Here is a 17,481-nt window from a genome sequence, read left to right as displayed (position 1 = left end):
GAAGGCTGGACTTCCGTGTTGTGGTGTGAGGACAACAGTATTCTGCACTTCCTTCTTCTAAGAGATGAATGGATGGATGAACAGACACAACACGACATGAAAAAGCAGAATAAACATGTTCTTAATGCTGTCTGTGTGTCATGTGCTTGATTGTCCCAGCAGCTGTTCCACACGGCCTCATCGCTCGTTTCTCATATTTGTTGAACCGTCATCGGTCGTCGTGGAGGGGAAGCTTTACAGGCCAACTGACAGCCAGTAAAAGTTACAACCACAGGCAGTGCAGAGATGGCAGCTCAACGGGGAGCGAATAAAAATATCTCCACGGCATCAGCACATTCCTTACAGCGGGCCGAGAACACTCAGGACGTGACTCATGGTGAAGATTTGGAGGAACAACACAACCGCTGGCAGGACTGGAGATTAGATGTGGACTGATTTGTCTCAGCGGGACTTCCTCTGGCGACTGAGCGGTTCCACTTGATGTAGTAGGAATGTAGCAGCGCACTCGATAGCCCCTCCGCCACGGAGCCGGTCTGTTAAAACTGCGATTACCTCACTGGGTGTGTGAGTGCATACGTGCTATATCTCTGTGTGTTTGGATTTGGCCACCCTCAGAGTCGTGCTCCAACCGCTCTCTCTCCTCTACCTCTGCTCTGTTTCTCGTCAGAGAGAGAGCGGCGTGTGTGCGGCTACTCGTCGGGGAAACTGCTTGCACATCAGCTCCTCTCCGTCCACTCGCTTTGACTCAACATCACCGTCCTGCTCTCTTTCTGACCGGGACATTTCTTTCTTTCAACCGCACAGTTTGGTCAGAGTCCCGCCAGAAGCATAACACGTGCACAGAAGGACAGTAAAACCACAAAGATACACGATTTGTATCCATACTAGGGCTGCCACAAACGATTATTTTGATAGTCGACTAGTCAGTGATTATTTTTGCGATTAGTCGACTAATCAGATCATCATCCATTGGACATAAAACGTACAGCTTATTGCACCGGCAGCATCTGCTCTTATATAACTATCATTAGCTTACAGCTTTAAGTGTGTAAGGTATGTGCTAACTAAAAATAAAGACAAGATGATAGTTTATTACATTTTAATGACATTTGCAGATTGTTTCGGTGAAGTTTAATAAACTCCTTGCTATCTAAAATATAACAGGACACTAGAGCTGGGCGATAGAACGATAACGATATGTATCGCGATATAACTTTTTCTCGATAGAAAAATTAAACTATCGCGATAGACCTCGCCGCTCTTGTCCTCTTAAAAAAAAAAAAAAAAAGAAAAAAAGAACAGCCAATCCAAATTACGTAGCGCAGAGCCAAACCAATCACAGCCGCAGCGTCACGTCGCGTGACTTGTTACGTACAGCACAAGTGCCAAGCCGCACATGTGTATTTGTTTGGGAAGCAGCCAGCCGCCGTACCGCCCGGGTAATGGAGGAAATGAGTGCGCCGGCTAGAAAAATCAACCGAGCGTGACCGAAGGGAAAACAGATGATGGTTCCAATACCGGAGAGATTGTCGAACGGAAGAGCCACAGAAGTTCCATAGTGTGAAGGTATTTCGGCTATTTCAAGTCTGACAAAAAACAGAGTAGCGTGCACTGTAAATGTGCCGAAAGCAAGTCTGGAAATACAATAAACTGGTGCATGCGCTACGTCCACACGTACCCGGGTATTTTTGAAAACGCAGATTTTTCTATGCATTTGCACCTTTCGTCCACACGTAAACGGCGTTTTTGGTCACTGGAGATTTTTAAAAACTCAGTTTTTGCATTTAGTGTGGACTAGAAAAACGGAGAAAACGCAGCGTCAAAGGTGTGCGCATTTTTTGACATCACACTGTGCGCCACGTTATTGTTTCGGTGAAATGAATTTCTACAATACTGTTACTGTTAATTCTACTCTGCAGTGTTTAAATGCTTACATATACACACAGTTACTGTCCCTCCACACATACGACTCTGTTCTGCTTCTATGCCCCAGCTTTGTTTACTTTTTCCCACCGAGGCTTCTAGACTTCTGATTGGCCAACATTTCTGCACGGTTAGGAATCTAGCGCCACCTGCTGCTTTGGCATGTTCATAGCAGCGTTTTCCTTCATTTCTGCCTTTATGTGTGGACGGGATTATTTTTAAAACGAAAACGGAAAATCTCCGTTTTCAAAAATACCCGTGTACGTGTGGACGTAGCCTCAGTCTCTGACTGGAAGCGCTAATTCGTCATTCGGCTTTTGTCAGACTAAAGTAACTGTTAAAACTGTTTGAAAAGCTCAGCTATACAACAAGGACAGATTGAGAATTTCCTTTTAGTTCTCAGTTTATTTGATATTGACAAAAGTTAGTCAGTTTTGTCTGTTCTTCTGTAAAACAAACTAAGATTTATTTTTAGAATTAATATTTTGTTTCTAAGTGGAATTGACAATTTAGTCTGTTTCGTTTGTTCTATTTTGAAACTTAAACGCTTTAGCGGCTGCCTTTTGTGTAGTTTGCAATATTTGCCTTTATTTATCTGAAAAAGTCTCATGTTCCTTAAGTACATCTACCATGTTGAACTTGTTATGGGAAATAAATATTTAAATAAAAACAAGCTGCTGATTATTTCACATTTTCCTTGTGAGCAACGGCACATTTAAATCTTACAAATATAGTTATTTGGCTCATATCGTGATAGATATCGTTATCGCCTGAAATGAAAAAAACATATCGTGATATGAAAAAATCTCATATCGCCCAGCTCTACAGGACACCGGAGTAAATTCTCGAGCATCTCACACTTCTGATAATCAGCTGTCTGCTTGACGTTTATTCAGCTGTGTAAAAACTATAACTTTAATCTCAGCCAAACCGATTTACTCAGGAACAAATAAAATACTGAAAAAAGCCAAACAATAACATTTTAAAGTTATCTAAGTGACTTATATATATTTAACCCTTTAGAGCCGATCGGAGCGGGAACGCTCTGTTATGCGTAACTATTTTTAAATCCCGGTAGCACTGCAACCACGTAAGCTAGCGCAAAAATTTTTTTTGCATATGAAACCGGAGGAGTTGTACTTACATATTGTGCCATCAGCTTGTCCTCGGTCACGGTTTCCTTCCACATAAAGCTTTGCAAAAACTGCATAAAAAGCGCTTGCAGGAACAAAAACATAATATTCCAGAAACACGCTTTGCCGGTCCGATCAGCTGTTCAAAACACTTCCTACGTTGGAATAGACGTCAGCGCGAACTTTTGCATTTCCGCCATTACCTGGCCGAAACCGGAAGTGACGTCATTTTCGCGGAAATGTAGTCTTTTTTGCGATCAGGGCCTCAGGGCCTATACTGCTCTTTTTAAAAGTTATCTTTGACTTTATGACTTTCTGTGTCGTTTCTGGGATGCTTAGGACTCATATTGCACTGCTGGAAATAGTTTATTTTGATGCATATGCTGCCTTTTTGCAAATTTGCAGTATAATATTTATTTTCGTTTGGTGTATTTCAAAAATAAAACTATGAAGACACTCAAAATAAATTTCCTGTGGTGGGAAACTATTTTGTGCAACTTTTTTGTATTTACAGTTTTGAGGGATAAGCCTCTTAAATTTCTCTAACTACAAATATATGTTAAAAAATCAAAAACGATTTTCAATTTTTTTGTAGTTTATTGCACTTTTTTGCAATTTATGTAATTACTATGCACTTAATGAATACATATTATTAAAATCTGGGCTATAATGGTTGTATTGATGTATAGCAACTTGAAATGCTCCCAAAAATGGCTCCACAGCATGTAAAAATATAATATAAGCTCTGGCGGACTTGGTTCTATGGTAGGTCTTAAAGGGTTAACCTGAGTAGTGAAAGACGGCGGTGGGTTTGAAAACGATGTGCCGGGAGTCCGGTGTTCTCACGGCTCTAGTGAGCCTCACCCCCGGCTAGCTATCGAGCTAGTGGGTAACAGACGTCTCCGAAAACGTCGGCGCGCTTTTGAAAATATGCGGTGTCTTGATAAACTGAGCCGATATTTGAGGTTTACACAGCTACATTCTCCATGAAAATATGTTAAACGTTTATTTTGTGACCCAGAAAGAATAATAAGAGTAATATTAAAACTAACTAGCTGCCGCCATTGTTGGAAACTGAGCTGGGCTGCGCTATGAATTCTGGAACACAGCTTCTTCTTCTTCGGGGTTTAACGGCAGCTGGCATCCTTGTACATGCAGTGCTGCCATCTTCTGTTTCAGTCCGTTATTACACTCTTAAATCCTGCTACTTATTCCTGCGTCTTTTGGGATCTTACAAAGCTTCAAACGACGCGTCGACTATTAAATCAGTCGTCGTAATCGTGACTAGTCGAATAATCGTGGCAGCCCTAATCCATACTGTACAAGATATTTGACATGAGGCCTCATCTGATGATGAAACAATCATCGATGTGTCCATAGACTGCACAAATGTCCAGATCTATTGTTGAGGAGCTCCACTCCTGGACGTGTGCAGCCTGCAGTGGCTGTTGTGGCCGCCTCTGATGAATACGTCAACCCAGAACATCCCATTCAATAAGTGGCATACTGGGACTAAATGCTGGCCAAGGAGCTGTGTGGATATGCTCCTGATTGAGAAAAGCCTGTTCTCCTCTGGCAGAGTGGAGGCAGGTATTGTTCTGCTGAAACAGCCGCGGGGCGACGTGCTGCTGCAAGAACGGCACAAGTAGCACCTCACCCAGGTGCTGCCGTCCACTCTAATTTCCACCAAAACAATGCAATGACATGGACACGCAAGCCTCAAGCAACAATGTGGAAATGTCTGTACAATTATTAACCAAACCAAACCTTCATGTTACAATTATTAATGAGTTATTACTATTAGTACATCTCCAAAAGTTGATTCAGTTCATCTGGACGTAGTGTTTTGTGTTGTTGTGGTTGTTGATCAATGGTCATGAGAATTTCCGTCCTGATGAACAGAATCAGATTTTGGAGATGTACTTACCTGGATGACTGGATGCATCAAGACGATACTATTAGTACAATTTGAGAGTCGTGCAAATTACATGTTTTACCTGCAAGAAACCAAAATGGGAGAAACCCAAGAAAACGTAGTGTTAGCAGGTTTGTGCTCCGAGTCCTTTCTTACTATGACCAGATCTCAGCTTTTGCCGCCGTTCTCGTGCTCTTTGTTCCAAAGCGTTACTGCTGTATTCAACATTTGAAGAGCCGTCCTGAAGATGAATGCTGGGCAAACATTACAGGAGTCTCTAGAAAACATCAAACATCCACTGCAATCAAGTCTTTACGTAACACAGCTGAAAGAACCAACATGGCCACATTAATCATTTAACCTTAAACCTTCAGAAGCTCAGCGTACGAGCTGCCTCCTCGGGTTACCAGCGAGCGACACTTGATGTAGACGGTTGTGCACAGGTAAGTTACGCCAATTCAAGCAACAGAGCGAGACTCAGTTGTGCCTTAAACGAAAATAAAATAATATTGTATTAACCTGAGAGATTGTACAGTAGGCTGTGGGTAATATTTTTACTCCTCAAAGTCTCCAGTGTATTCGCACAAACAAAGAAGAAGCACATTACCGTACAAATCCCGTCTTTTAAAACCAATATCTGTCAGTAAACCTCTGGGAGCCAAAATGTCTGGAAGAAAAATCCATCCAACATTTTGAGGCATTTGAATAACAAACTGTCAGCCGCTCAGTACGAGTGGAAGAATGACGGCAATGTCACACCGAGCATTCATCTGGGAGCCGTGAATATCTGTGTGAGCCAACCAGCAGCCGTCTCGTGCCAGTAGAACCAGTACGATTCAGCCTCTGGAGACTGTGCATTTAAAATCCCATAAAAATTCATCCAGTAGTTACACTGAATGAGACATTCAACCTCCACAAAGACAGACTCCAGCTGCACTGCCACACCTACAACTACGGGAAACATCCAGTTCAGGTTTATTAATATAACCTCAATTCACAACAACAGTCACCACAAGGTGTTTTATACAGAAAGGTAAAGACTGGGACACCAGCAGCGCTTACTCAGGAGAGAGAATAAAGTTAGAATAAAGTTTCCTAGAGAACAGGTTAAAATGTGTCTCCATGCTGAAGAATGGCTACATTTACACGTTTATAAAAGCTGAAGAAAAGAAAATGTTTCCATACAAATTAGGGCTGCTCAATGAATCGAATTTTAATCACGATTACGATCTGGGCTTTCAACAATCATTAAAAATGACTGAGCCGATTATTAGCCCCTCGCCCCGTGCTTTCAGGGCGACCGTGGCTCAGGGGGTTGGGAAGCGTATCTGTAACCGGAAGGTCGCTGATTCGATCCCCGGGCTCTCTGTCCTGGTCGTTGTGTCCTTGGGCAAGACACCTACCGCCCTCTGGTGTTGGCCAGAGGGGCCGATGGCGCGATATGGCAGCCTCGCTTCTGTCAGTCTGCGCCAGGGCAGCTGTGGCTACAACTGTAGCTGCCTCCACCAGTGTGTGAATGTGAGAGTGACTGAATAGTGGCATTGTAAAGCGCTTTGGGTGCCTTGAAAAGCGCTATATAAATCCAATCCATTATTATTATTATTATTTACTCTCGCGCTGCTCCGTGTGGCAAATCAAGCGCACCTCTCTGCATTTCGAATACGTGTCACAACAATTAAGAGGACCCGAGGGAAGCTCGGAAAGCTAAGCAGAAGTTATTTGGAGAGGAGAGTGACTGCCGTTGGTTGAAAAGAGGTAAAACGACTTCAGTGGTGTGGAAACATTATGGGTTTGCGGAGTCAGACGTGGATCAAGTAGACATAGTGTGTAAACTTTGCTGCGGTGTCGTAGCTGCAAATTTATTCAATCATTTATTTCAATCAAAAGTTACTACTTTCAGTGTTTCATTTTATTTTTGTTCAGGCAGCAACTTTTTGATGCAATTGTGCATTGTGTGGCTACACAGCTCGCCTTGATGTTTGGTTATTTGTATGCATAAATATTATGCAGTATTTTGAAGTCCACTGCAGCGCTGAACTTGTGGACATCACTTTCAGAGGCGATGTAAGAACACAATTACCCGACAGAGCGAGTCTGACTGCACTCATTTGCTCCAGTGTGAGAATAGAACAGGTAATAGCACAGATAATGCCCACTCGCTACGCACCAGGCTGCCTCACGCTCTGTCCAGGCAGCAGCCTCGCCCGACCACACTGAGCATTTCCAGCAGTGAGAATGTGACTGAAGTGGACCATTTCCTGTTGTGTTTCATGTGAGGAGGGAACATTGAAGAAACTATTCCAACCTGGGTTTTCCAAAACTGCTCAGAGGATATAAAAATAACTCAGTTTGAAGCTCAAACCGTTAAAAAAGCTCAAATGTAATGGAAGCGTGATATTTCTACTGATTTCACGTGTTAATGCTGCAGCTCTGTCACTGTTCATGACGACGACATCGCTCCAGCAGCACCAAAGCTGATGTGTGTGTCGTCATTTATGTCATCGTTGTATCATTTATTTAGATTTCAAAGGAACAAAGACACAAGACAATCTGACACACACACACACACACACACACACACACACACATGGTCTGTAGCAAAGTCAGAAGGAATCGAGCTCCTACTGTGTAACTAAACTTTTCCAGTTTAGCCAAGCCTCAAGCATCTGCAGGATTTTCAGATTTTTCTGGATGGATGGTGTTTCCACTCAGTACGTTTTCCTTTTTTAGCCACAAAATCAAAAATGCATAAAACAAGTGGATGGAAGTTCACCTGGAGGATCTGAGAGAAACAAACACACACACACAGGTCACACAGTGGCAAAGTCAGCAGGAAACGAGCTCATATTGCACAACTGATCCTTCACTTGACCCAGCGACCTCACGCCTCCTCACTGACGCTCCAGGTGATGTCTGAAAATTAAAGCCATGAAGCGAAGGGACCGGACGAATAAAATGTCAGGAATATGTTTAACACAGCAGCCGGGGAAAAAGAGAGTCTCATTTACCATGCATGGGTTATCAAATGCAAAGCTGGAAGTCAAAGTCACACGCTGCACTGGCCTCTCAAAGGCTAATCCCACCCCGCATGTCCCCAGTACGAACTCCAGCTTTAAGTGTACAGAAGTGGAGCAAAGACTTATTATTTCATTTATTGGACTTTTTGGGGTAATTGGAAATCTGTCCAACTTCTAAAAGTGTTTAATCCAAGTCTAATTCAATCCATTCACATTAGTTTATAATAAATAAGTACGTCTGTGAAAGATCACCAGTGGTGAATGTCAAATCTGGCAACGTTTTGGCATTAAAAATAAAACCAGGATGGAAATCTGAAGGATTTCTGAGGCTGTGAAAGCACCGATGACCCAAATCCATCTGATTTCTGCTTCCACGTTTTCTTTATATGCAGACACACAGGCCTTTTTAAGAGTTTGTATTTTACACACTAATTGGCATCTTGGCAGAGAGGACGAATGAGAGCAGGAGAGAAAACAAGCAGTCACGTTGATTTAAGCCAAAGATGGAGAGCGGGGCGGGGAGGCAACGAGCAGAGAGAGATGAAGAGAGATAAAAGTGGCAGAGGGACAGAGAGCGAGGACCGTCAACTCAAAAACGGCAGTGGCACTGATAAAAGCAGAGGGATGGATGGTGGGGCACAAAGAGGAGAGAAGAACAAAGAAGGTGGAGATAGACGAGGAGGAGGAGTCAGACAGACCCAGAAAATTTTGCTCAGGAAAGAAAAGGAAACGGAGACGAGGCCCAGATGATTCCTGATGTTGTTACAGCTCAGTTAGAAATCACCTCCACCCGTGTGTGGGAGCACACATCCACCGAGTCCATGTGGGGCTGACATGTTAAACACATGCTGAATCGGAGCAATTTTAAGTAAAACAAGCTCACCGATTGGACGGTTTTAGTGACATAATCAGCGTCAGAAGTCCAGGACCAGTGTTGATATATTCCATTCTTTACGTGGTTATCTGCTACAAAATGAACCTCCAGGAGTGAAGGATGAAAGCAGAAACTGCAGTTCCTCTAACGTCCACTCGAGGCTCCAGCCCTGAGTCAGTCTCCAGATAGACTCAAATGAAAACGGGTATCAGCTTTGCTGATAATTGATCCATAATGCTGAGATTTTTCCTCTTGCTTGCACAGAACCACTTTGGTCCAGTTCTCCGATCAGCACCAGGTTCATCTGTTAGATTTGTGAGCAGCTCGGTGAAATGATCAGAGTGTGTTTTACATTAAACTGTTCAGGTGTGCAAACGGCCACGTTACACTGTGTGTAAACTGACAGATGTTATTTGCATGACTGGCCAAAGGGCAGTGAGACCAGAAGACAGATTCGGCTCCACGCAGCGTTTCCTTCATGTTCAGCAGGATGGCTGCTGCAGGCGCTGAAAACCGAAGTGACACGCAATTCACTCAGTTTGAAGAATCTCCTGCAAAAATGTGTCCACGGAGAAACTTTTAAAGGATTATTTGTATTTGTGGAGGTAATGATAATCAATCACAGCGGCGCATAAAGTTTATGAAGGTGTAATTCACTACAGATGACAGAAAAACTGCAAAAGTTCAGATATGGATGACGTGTTTGGAGGATATAATAATAATGATGTCATCAAATATGCTCACATGACCAAATCACACATTACTCCAAGTCTGCTGCAGGCAAAACAGGAGGAGCATTAAATCTGATGTGTGTACGCAAAAGTTAAATTTACCACATTGTAAAAAAAATAATACTACAATATACTTCAACTAGCAAAAGTAAAAATGCTGCTTCTTCAGTGGCTGAATGCATAATGTCTAATGTTGCAGTTCTAACAGAATTTAAACGCACTCTTCACATTTATCTCATGTATGTAAAACACTCCAGTTTATCTGTACACTTCTGCAGAGTGACTAATAAAGCTGTCAGAAAAATATAGCGCAGCAAAAAGTTCAATAATTCAGCTCGACGTGAAGTTCAGATGTAGAAGAAACAACCGGAACTACTTTATTGGAATCAGCCTGAGTACGTTTAAAATACAAACTATGATGACTCAAGAAACAAACAGATGAGAGATGATGAAAGAGTTCAATACAGGAATTATTCAGAGTAATGCTTGTGATTAATCATCTTAGTCACTAAAACAGGGAAAATAATGTGAACCACAAGCAGTGAACATGCATTTATTAGCTGACTCGGCTGCTGGAAGAAGAAGCAAAACTCTGTTTGGAGCTCGTAATATTGATTCCTGTTGGAAACCACACAAAACAAAAAGAGCTGTTTTTAATGTGACGTACCTGCTCCACTACAAACTACTGGGAATGAATGCTGCTATGTTAGAGCCTAGTGTAGAATATAAACATGTCACCATACTGTACTTAGTTCAGTAATGGAAGGCAAGAGACCACCAACCCATTTTTAACAGCAGGGCCCTGTTTCAGGAAGCCGGTTTAGTGCAAACTCTGAGTAAGTACACCCTGAGTTAACGAAAACTCTGGGTTTTCGGTTTCACAAAGCGAGTTTAGATGAAGCCTGAGTGAGTCACTATGACGACACACTCCGTGAAGCTAACCTGCCCCCTAGCAGGTTTACTACAACTAACCCTGACTGTCTCCGCCCCTTTGTCGGAAACCTGACAGTAGGAAGTGTCAGACATGGCGTGTCACTTCCTTGAAGAGCCAGTAGATCGTGAAGCCCAAATTCTCCACAGAGCTCTCCGCCGGGAGAGAGTGATCAGAGCGCGTTTGGATATTTTATCATTTCCTGATGATTTCCTGTGTGAACGTTACCGTTTCTCAGCACAATCTATAATTTATTTGAATAACATCCTCAGGCCATATATTACGCATGTGACACATCGCGGACATGCTCTCAGTTCTGTGCATATTATTTGTATTGCACTTCGGTTTTTTGCAAACGGGAGCTTTCTGTATAATATTGGTGACGCTGAGCACGTTTCCAAGGCTACCGTCTGTCGGGCAGTCAGGAATGTTACAGTTGCACTGAAACGTCTCCTGTACTCGTTTGTGGTGTTCCCCGGTCACAGACCCACAAGATTTATCAAAGAGGGATGCCACAAAATTGCAGGTATCAGGATGAACAAAACTTAATTCATGATGTGGTGATACTTGAACTACTACTTAAATTGCACATTTATTTTCAGGGTTCCCAGGCGTGATTGGCTGTATAGATGGCACTCACATTCCAATCATTGCTCCTTCAGTAAATGAAGGAGACTATGTGTACAGGAAGTCTTTCCACAGCATTAATGTGCAGGTACATAGTTCCCTGTAGCATTTCAAACTAACAAATTATTTCATTATAGTAATGGATGCTAATTTGTGTTCTCTGCACTGTGAAGATCATATGTGATGCTGCCAACATTATCACAAATGTGGAAGCCAAGTGGCCAGGCTCTGTCCATGACTCACAAATATTCCGTGAATGTACACTGAGCACAAAATTTGGACATGGTGAGTTGAGAATACTGTAAAATATATAAAGACCAATTGCTTCAGGGACATTTGAACTGAAGTGTACCCTTCTGTCTTAGGAGAGTTCACTGGCTACTTGCTTGGTGATAGGGGGTATCCATGTTTACCCTATTTGCTTACCCCTTACCCTGACCCTGAACCGGGCCCACAGCAGCGATATAATCTGGCTAATTGCAGGACAAGAGCCAGAATTGAAATGACTATCGGAATGCTTAAGGCCCGGTTCCAGTGCCTGCAAAGACTCAGGGTCACCCCAGAAAGGGCATGTGACATTATTGTGGCATGTGTGATTCTTCACAACATTGCCACAATTAGAGGAGAACACTGTCCTTCTGAACCAAACATCAGCAGTGATCCAAACCATGAACATCCTGACCCTCCCACGGACATACAAGATGGAAGAGCAGTCAGAGACACCATATGTCACAATCATTTCTTTTGACCCATCACCTCAACATGTTGAAAGAAGAATAAACAGATTTTTTGTTCAACTGGCTTTATTGGTCGCCTGTATTTCCTGTACACAAAGTATTAAAAGATGTAAACCTCATAAAGTGTCTCTGTTGCTTCCTCCTCTGTAACAGCTGTCAATGTTTCTTCATTATTTTCCTGTAGTAAAGAAATAAACAACATTGCTGTTCTACTGTAAACTCATATAATCTGTGGAGTATTACTCACAACTGCATGTTGGTCTGGCTCAACAGGAGGCTGCACCAGATGCAGTACACCACCACCATCAACTGATAGAATATGAGGTTCATACAGGTCACTTATAACTTACAAGGGACCAAATGGCAATTAACAAACATACCAATCACCTTACACTTCATTGTCATTATGCTCTCAAAGACAACCAAGCCTGAGGGAAGGCAAAATCAGTCGGAAAATAACTTCACTACAAAATAATTCATTATGGTAAAGAGTTTATCAAATGAATGAGCAGCACTGCAAAGGTGACTGTGAAGAAAGGATGTATGCACATCATGTATTATTTTGAATTTACCCCCTATGTAGGCACTTGTGTCTTGTGGGGTTATTGCCTCAGAGGATGTCCCCGCAGAGATGCCTTCGGCCACAGGGCGCCCACTGTTTTGGCTGAGGGCCAACTGCTCAGCCTCTGTGAGTGGTGGTGGTGGAGGACCCCCACCTGTTTTTCAGGCCTCCGCTTTTTTTCTGTTGGCTATAACGGGCCACATTTGAGCATACAGAGTAAGCAAATATGTACTTGTAATGTGCTCAGATAATTTCAATAGGTGCTTAAAGAAAGAAAATTAATGTAGCCTCTAACTGCAATTGATTTACATCGGACAAACAGACCAAGCACTATGGCTCATAATACAATTACACCTTACCTGTTTGGACTATATTTTTATATTTCATTTTTACTTGCTGCCAGGAACGTTTGGGGCCTGTTGGGTTGCACCTGCGCTCACATCACGTCACAAAATAAAATGTATAAAATAAAAAATAAAATAACATATGATAAAATAACGTGTTAAATGGGTGGAAATCCCTAGATCAATGTTTAAATTAACACTCACGCATTGACTCTGTCGGCTATGTTTTGCCATGCATGCTCCCTTTCTTTTGCAGCTGAGGCTGTGTTACTTTTTTCCGCGGAATTTGCATGTTATCAGCATATGCTGCCATCAGAATTTCGGCCTCAAGCGCTGTGAAATACATTGACCGCGCCTTCTTTCCCTCCGTCTCCATGGTGACTCGCTTAATCTGTGCTCCGCTTATCAGGGCTTTATGTATCCTCGTCCGCGCGCTTCACTTGGGGTTAAAGCAACTCCGCGTTGATTGAACTAATTGTTATCAGCCTTTCTGAAACCGAATATTACAAGTTGGACAGTTCGGGGTTACTCAACCCTGAGTATCGTTTTTCACTCTGAGTTTTCTAAACCGGCTTCCTGAAATAGGGCCCAGGAGATTCAATTCAACTTTATTTATACAGCTCCAAATCACAACAACAGTCGCCTCAAGGCGCTATCAATGCTAACCAGCAGCTAGCTAACAACACATTTCTGTATTGATTTTGTTTTTTTAAAACTGGGCATTTGACATGTGCCACAGCATCATATGGTGCTTCTGCATCCGCAATTATTGTCTGTAGTTTACCATCATATACCTGTTAGAGAGTCAACATGTTCACGTAGCATCAACAAGCGCACGACTTCATGAGCTCAGGTATGGCTTCACTGCTGAAATTCACCGACTTCACTTATTAAATACAAAGTGAATATAATGCTCATGAGTCTCACCTCTCCACAGACTAATTACTAATTCAGTTTCAATTTGATTTCATTACTTTTTACAAATCAAAACAACAGTCACTCCAAGGGGCTTTATATTAGCAGGTAACGACTCTACAATAATACAGAGAAAACACCAACAATCACATGACCCCCTATGAGCTAGCACTTGGCGACAGTGGGAAGGAAAAACTGCCTTTTAACAGGAAGAAACCTCCTGCAAACCTTACTGCACTATCTCAGTAAGGGACGGTGATCTGATATGAACAGCTGAGGCTGAGGGGAGGGAGACGGGACAAAAGACGCGCTGTGCAAGAGAGCCAGAAGCAGACAACAACTGCTCTAACGAATTTACTGACATCGTCAAGAAACAGGATTTAATCTGCAAATATCTGAGCAGCAAAACTGCTGCCATGTTTCTGATCCAACTGCCATCCTCAGACTTACAGGAGTTTCTAGATTCTTCCTCGGTATTCTTCATGCTCTGCGTAGCCTCAAACATGCTTCATCTCTTTTTATACAGTAAAATAAAACCGATAAATTTTAACACAACAGCTGAAGCATAGAAAGATTTCACTCACTGACCTGCTGCTCAGATCTGTGGGCGTGGCATTCCTGGAAGACCTGTGGGAACAGAAAAAGATACTCTGATTACCATCTGCTCAAACGAGACCAGATTTAAAGTCAGTACAAACACACTGACCAGCTAGCAGCTAGTTAGCTTAGCTTAGCACTAGCATAGGAAACGAGGGAGGCCAGCTAGCCTCTGAAGCTCACTGACAGCTTTTATTTTAGTGGATTTCTGATGCGTTTCCACTTTCTCTTTAAGAAAATCGTTGCTTTGCTGCATCCATGTTCAAAATCCACTAAAGCTTGTTGGAAAACATTTGTGCTACGAGAGAAATTTACAGATGATGAAGAGAGACGTAGACTTCAGTTTGACCTCATTTTACATTTTTTTAAGTTTCTGGCATGAAGTTAAAAAAAGAATGAATAAAGAAAATGTTACATCTTATTTAAAGGGCATAAAACAGCTGCTGCACGTCTCAGATTGTTAAACTCTTCCTGCTGAGCTGTTTTTCTACAGACACCCACACAACAGACACCGAGCCCACAGACGTCCACATCCAGCTTCATTTATGCAGTTTATTAACAAATTAGTTTGTGAAGCCAGTGAGCCACAGCTGTGGAAGCACACACACACACACATATTTTTGTACTGTAAATATAAAATATTTTTCATATTTTTTGACCTGAAGGAAAAACGTTTGGAGAGAAAGAGAAAAATATAAATAAATGAAAGATTAGAATAAACTTGAACTAACAGTTCTCACCACTAAAACCATTTATTCTGACTGTTGCTTCATTAGTAATGAAAGAAAAGCTCTTTGTGAAACTGCACTGTTACAAAACTGCACCTCTGAATTGCATGCCAGGAAATGCTTTTTTTTGTCTATAATGCTCATTTTGCATCACTTCTGGTGGACGTTTACTGTGGGCGGGGCTCAGACAGCTCCGCCCACCCAGCTTAAAAGGTGTTTTCACTCAATAAAAATGTACTGAGCCACTGACATCACATCATTTACCTTGAACCAAAGTAAACAAAGTAAAATGCGAGTTAGGAGCAAACGGCCTGTTTGTTAACTGAAGGTAAGAACAGACAGAAGAAAGGTCTAACTAAGCAAAAAAACTTATTTTATTATTATTAATACTTATTATAATTATATCATTATAGAAATTAACAATAAAAGTAATTAGTGAAAGTAAAAACTACCATAAGCACCCAGAGATAGCAGAACCTTAAAAACGCCTTCATGTCCCTGAGTCAGTTTACAGTTGGAAGCTTTTTGCATATTTGTGTTTTGGGTGCCGGCCTGAACACAAACTGATCTTTATACATGCTGTTTTTTATTATTGTGCTAACCTCATTAGTTGTACCCATCCCGACCTCAGAGACCCTCGGACAGCTCCAAAAGCAGTGTTCAGCGTACCACGGCTTACACTTGGTTCGGTTATTTTTGAGACAGTAACGATGCACCAGCATCTATTTCTGTCATAACTGCCGGTGTTCTGTTTTGGTGAAATATTCTGCACCTCGTGTCTTTGAATCTATGACCGAGAAACCGAGTGAGAGGCTTGAATACATCATTACCAGGCAGCATCATGGCAGACTCGCTGCAGGTCTTTAGCTGAGTTCTAAAGGGCAGGATATTGGAAACTGTGTCAAACCACATGCGAGTCGAGACCTTTATGCAAAGTTAAATTCATTAAGAACGTCTGAACAGGTCCTAACAGGGCTGAGTCCTTGTGACAGACAGACTGAGTCCTATATACGGACATCCAGTCCTCAGAGGGTCGGAAGAAAAAGGTACAAAGATCAGGAGGAACAAAATCCCTGAGGAAATGTCAAAGGGACGATTCATGAGTGGAAGAATCGTTCCACCCACCGGTCACTCTGCTACAAACATGAACACACACACACCGACATCGTCCCATGCAGCAAACTCAAAGCGTGCACTGTTAATAAGGAGGAATGTCACCTCTGGAGTACCATGGGCACAGATATTCTATTTCATTAATCGCTTGTACAGTCATAGTGCTAGACGCACTCCTTTAGACCAGAACAAATCAAACTGTTTTGACAATTTTTTTTACTTTGTTACTTATAAGAAACCAAAAACCCTGAAAAGCTGAACTCCAGGCAGCTGAGTGTATCTGAGACGTGAGGCAGTCTCACTAATGTTTTGCATGCACAGCTACCATCACTCTGAAGCCTGCAGTCACACAAATGTAAAAACTAGAGTAGATTTGGATTTCTAAACTTTGTTCCAGCTACCAGCTACCATTTTACTGTCACACAGACCGTGTTCACACTCAGTCCTTATAGACCGGAGAGATGATTTTAAAGCACAAATGCTTCCAGTGCTCTTATTTTATCCAGTGAAAGAACAAATCAAAACCTGCAATTTCCAAACCTCTGGTCAAACCTCGTGCACTCAGAATAAAGTCAATCACAACTTTTAGCCATTATCAACTCGAGGTTCTCCTCCACAAAGCAACAGCTGCTAACGAATGCAGACAGATTGCTTCTGAGCCCAAAGCAAAGAGCTTTTCATGCCGTGACATTCACACAAACTCCAGGGAGGAACAACTCGAACGGAATTTATGTTTGTGTGTGTGTGTGTGTGTGTGTGTGTGTGTGTGTGTGTGTGTGTGTGTGTGTGTGTGTGTGTGTGTGTGTGAGTGAGCTGTAAAGGCGGTCTAAGGCGGGGCGCGTGTCTGATGTCAGAGAGGACACTCAGCTGTTTAACACTGTGACAACTGCAGGGGGAGAGATGACCAGACTAAAAGACGACAGAGGCTGAAGGAACAAAGTATCCTGGAATCCCAGGACTCTGCTGTATGGCTGCTATGGGCATGATCCACCGCTCATTGTGTGTGTGTCTGTGTGTGTGTTCGTTCTTTTTAAGCCCTCTATGCCCTTTTTCAGACTTGTGCTGGTGTAGCCGCGCGTGCCGGCGTGAGCGCGTCAACGTGTGCCCTCTGCCCTTTTCCAGATGTCGGCTGTTAAACGTGTGCGCGTCTCCCTTCAGAGCTATAATGAGGTCCAGGGGGACGGCAGCCCTCCTGTCCATCTCTCCGACCAACATCGCACACATTGTGAGGATCCTGACCCGTACCACACACACACACACACACACACACACACACACACACACACACACACACACACACGCTGATTCTACACGTCTATATTTCAGTGTCAAAA

General features: G+C 42.6%; 1 protein-coding gene across 1 annotated transcript in view; it reads right to left on the bottom strand.

The window, feature by feature from the left end:
• LOC146575182 (poly(rC)-binding protein 3-like) overlaps positions 1-14,337 on the bottom strand; it is a 79,727-nt gene extending 65,390 nt beyond the window's left edge. The window contains exon 1 of the mRNA XM_085275699.1: positions 14,298-14,337. The gene's annotated coding sequence lies outside the window, so the exon portion shown is untranslated. The remainder of the gene's footprint in view (positions 1-14,297) is intronic.
• Positions 14,338-17,481: the final 3,144 nt, after the last annotated feature.

This window comes from Mchenga conophoros, linkage group LG5, assembly GCF_057382185.1.
Source record: "Mchenga conophoros isolate Kocher_MC1m ecotype Shallow Benthic linkage group LG5, M_conophoros_male_GT1.1, whole genome shotgun sequence".
Taxonomy (NCBI): Eukaryota; Metazoa; Chordata; class Actinopteri; order Cichliformes; family Cichlidae; genus Mchenga; species Mchenga conophoros.
Note: the sequence above shows the minus strand (reverse complement) of the source record. Positions and strands in the feature narration are given on the sequence as shown.